The sequence below is a fragment of the Strix uralensis genome, chromosome 4 (assembly GCF_047716275.1).
Source record: "Strix uralensis isolate ZFMK-TIS-50842 chromosome 4, bStrUra1, whole genome shotgun sequence".
Lineage (NCBI taxonomy): Eukaryota > Metazoa > Chordata > Aves > Strigiformes > Strigidae > Strix > Strix uralensis.
This window is the reverse complement of record NC_133975.1, coordinates 129,657,480-129,661,874: the sequence shown is the minus strand read 5'-3', so window position 1 is coordinate 129,661,874 and position 4,395 is coordinate 129,657,480.

Here is a 4,395-nt window from a genome sequence, read left to right as displayed (position 1 = left end):
GGGGAAAGGTAAAACTGAGGCCTGGACCGTGTGAGGTCAGTGAAGATCTGTATGATGCTTTTCAGAAGCCACAGATCACTAGGCAGCTTGCAGAGTGTAATTGCTGGCTACTCTGCATTCAATTCCTTGCGTTTTCAGTGGGATTTGCCCTCTAGAGTTCCTCCAGGAAGCTGCTTGGTGGCTTTGGAGGGCTGCTGTCTTTAATCCAGAGCTGGCTGCGCCTCAGGAGGGGCTCACAGGTCCCTGTGGAGGGATGACTCTGATGAAAGGACTGTACAAAGGTTCCTCTTTCATCTGGGGAACCGCAGGTAGCAGCTGCTTTCGTCATGAAAGCATCCCTCGCTTTGATAATTTTAATCTCTGGGGGATTGTTTTTGGAGGCTCCATCACTCCCCTTGGACAAGACCTCCTGTCCTGTGGTGGGATGGGCCTTGTTCAGCCTTCAGGGCTGGCAGGGAGCACGAGTGAGGGTTTTTCTTCCTTTTCAATTAAAAAAACCAACTTCAAAATCATCTTGAGAGACTTTTATAAATAGCTGAGGTCGAGGCACGCATGTAGCATGGAGCAGGAGGCCTGCTGAACAAGATAATACAACGTGCTTCTGAGACATGATTTTCATTTTCCATGTTGCTTCCCCCTGTTACTTTACCCTCCGAATGAATCACTCTGTTACCACGGAAATGATCAACATTACTTAGTTTTTTACTTCTTTGGGTCCAGAGTGACCAGATGACACACGCCAACCTCCCTGGGCTCGGGCACACCCAAAGTCTGGGGGCGATGCTTGCCCCAAGCTTGTCCAGCGAGCCAGGGCTGGGGGCTGTGTGGGTGAATCACCACGACTATTAACCTTTTATTGCGAGGGAAAGGCACGAACTGGGTGTGAGCTTTCCCCTCTCGTCCCTTCTCTATTTCCTTTGTTTTGAGGGATGAAGAGGATGGGGAAGGTCCCCTCCATGCTAAAAAATGGACACTGTACCTTGTTTCTGTGCCTGAAATGGGGAAGCACTTCTTTGGCTGGTTAAACGGGAAAACTGGGAGTGCAGACGCATTTCCACTGTGTGAAAAATGACAGATGGGGGGGGTTAACTTATCTCCCTCCATGGTGCCTTTTCCTTGATGGAAAGATTTTATGGATGTGAGATAGATTTTGCATTTTACCTAAGTAACTCAGGACTTTTTAAGAATAATATCATGCCATAACAAGGCCGTGACCACATGGGGTCAGCCCAGCTCTCCCCAGCGAGGCTCGGAGCAGAGGTCCCGGCCCTGCACGGGGGGATACAGCAGGTTTTGGACAAGCCTTATCCACATACATCCTCCCTGTTTCTGGCAACTGGCCGTGTAGGGGCATCTTGACCCACAAGATACATCTACTCCGTGGTGTTATACAGCTGAACGGTGCTATCGTCTGTGCATGTACCTCAGGTTCTGACCTCCAGAGCTCCTCCTGCGCCGCAGCGTCATATTGCAGAATGAGGAAAAAATCCTTTGGTTTGGTTAAGCCTCTTGCCCTGCCCCAGCAGGGCCATTTTTGTTAGTCCTGGAGACCAGTCCTGTCCTGTTTAACACCACAGGTACTGGCTTCAGCTTGGCTTGAAGACAGAAACCTTTCTGCACGTGGATTTTGTAGCAGCGTGAGTCTAAACCAGAGTAGGGAAATGATCCGGATGGAAAAACCTTCCCAAGGAGAGGTGAATTTGCCGGGCTGCGGGCAGAGGTAGGAGCAGACCCTCTTCAACTGGGTTTGCAAGCAGAGAGAAAGAAACCTACCCCGACAGAGGGACTTAAACTGAACAATTCCTCTGTCAGCGCCTCCAAAACCCTCTTCCATTTCAGGAACCCAAAGATATTTTGAAGAAGGGCCGCTGTCATGAGGGGATTAATCTCTCACAAAGATTTGCTCCTTACACCCCCCCAGGGCCCATCCAAAACCGTCTGGCAAAACCTGGGCCAAGCATGCAGGCAGGGCAGAACGGGGCCAACTGGTTTTCAGCCACCCCCTTTCCTGTGGGGTAAGTTTTAAGCTTTTTCTCTAATTTTAACCACATTAGAAGGAGGCGGCGGTGCTCCTACAGGCTTTTAAAGAAGAGGTGGCCAGCAGAGAACGACTGGATTAGTGTATACAGCAAGGGGAAACTGGAGCAGGGCTCAGCCACTTTGCGAAGGCTCCTGAGAGTCCACACATGAAACAGTCTTTGCTTCTTACTGAAAGCTTGGTGAAAGGCACGTGGCTGCTGCTGAGCTCTCACATCTCCTCGAGACATCTCTGCGTCCCGCCCGGTGGCTTTTTAAAGGTCAAGTGATTAGAGCCAGTGAGGATTCACAACAGTCAACTGAGAAAATCTCCCCGGTACCTCCGAGGGCGAGATTTGGTTACTGGAGAGCAAGGGGAAAGTTGAAATGACACATTTCCACTTGTGTCATGGATGTGTTAATCTCCCTTCCACTGGTTCCACTGCGACATATTTTGTTGCAGAGGGGAAAAAAAAAAAACAAACAACAAAACAACCAGCAAAGTGATATTCTCTGGCTGCCTCATAATTGCCAGCACTGGAACAAGGCGATCACATGGCAGGGAAATTGCAAATTCGTGACCGTGGCACAGTCAGAAAGATGGGAAAGGAGCCATGCACTTGCTTGATGTAAATGTCTGCGTCTGAAACACACCCTGCTTTATGAGGAGAGAAAAAGCTCTCTCCTGTCCTTTGGCCGTATGACACAAGGCAGTAAGAACGAATAAATCCCTGCCACAATCAAATTGTTTACATTCTGTTTTGGAAACAGATGCTTAGGGCTTGGTATACCTAGGGACCAACCTCTTTGGTTTTTTTTAACCTCTCATAGATCAGGCTGTATCCAGCCACCAATAAATCCTGAGCAGTGGAAACGTCTCCGGAAGAGCTGCATAAACCAGCTCCAGGCACCTGGATTTTGCAGAGGACCCTGCGCTCGCTTAACCCTCATCTGTCTGCCAGAGGAAAGAAGGATGCTGCCATGTGTCTCCAAATGTTGCCCACGAATGGATAACGAGAAACTAAATACCTGCTCAAACTTAATAAAGTCCTAGGGGAAACCGGGCAGTCTTCAGCAAAGCTCTGCTGCCATCCAGATGAACTCCTGGAACCTGGGAAATGGTGTTTCTTTGGGATTTATGATAACTCTAGTGTAGTTATGAAAGGAGAAGTGCATCTGGACCGTGTCTACCTCGCTGGAAATAATTATCCCCTCTTTAGCCAAGAAGCCAAATATAATTAAACTGCAGGGGAAGGGGGAGTGTCAGGAACCGCAGGTGTGTGGCAGCCCCCTGCCCCAGGCGTTGCTTTCAGGGGGCCTTGCAGAGGCAGCCCCAGCTCACTGTCCACGGAGGCTGGAAGAAGTGTGTGTGTGTGTGTTCAGTGTCTTCAGGTTTTCTCCTCTCTTCTGCCCATGGTCCAGAAACACTTATTTTTAATGGAGAAAATCCCCACCTGAGTCTAACAGCATCGCACCTCATTAATAGTCAAATATCCCTGCTCAGAGTCCAAGTCGGGGCTTAAAAAATATGCGAGAGCAGCTCCAGCAAGAAGCTTATTTATTGCTGTTGCTCTCCTTTGGATGTGGCTATTTTATGAGAAGTAAAATAGCATCAGCTCACCTCAAAATATTGGAGCTGGGATCAGATCAAGCACAGATCTGGCCTCAAGCTGAGAAATGGGGAACACAGCCCAAATGGTACTTCTGATCTCAAAGTGTCCTGAGCCTGCGTGCAGCCAGTATGAGGGTGTGGCCATTGCTGGTAACTCCACAGATTTATGGTCCCTGCAGGTAAAAGGACATTTTTCTCATCAGCCACAGGCAGAGCGCTCCAGATGACAGATCTGCCCAGCCTTCCCATACCAAATAAGCGCACTGTGGATTTGATAAGCCGTTTTCTCTGGATGGATTAGTGAGTAAATAACAGCTTTTACTTTTTTCCCTTCCACCAAATACAAGCTGGTGGCACCAAGATGGCATTTGTCTAGCAACTGCTTCTGCAAACACGCTGTTTCACCTGCTGTCCCATCAGTGGGCCAGAGAAGGACCTTCTTGTAATTCCCAAAGGTTGTATTTCTATGAGCTCGATTAAATTCAGGTTCGAAGCTTCCTCAAAGGAAATACAGCCCTGATCTCTTGTCTTCCCCTTCCATGGATGCTGGGGAATACATTCAAGGGCCAAAACTGGCCTCTGTGCAGCCGTGGGCCAGCTGGGGTTTGGACACGAGTGAGTGTCCATCCTGCACCATCAGCTCATCTGAAACCTGAAGACAAAATTGCCACCCTGGCAGGATGAGCAGCGGGAAGGGCTTTGGAGAGGAACTGTAGGCAGGAGGGAGTTCTCGCACCCTGGTTGTACGTGAGTTCCAGCACGGCAGC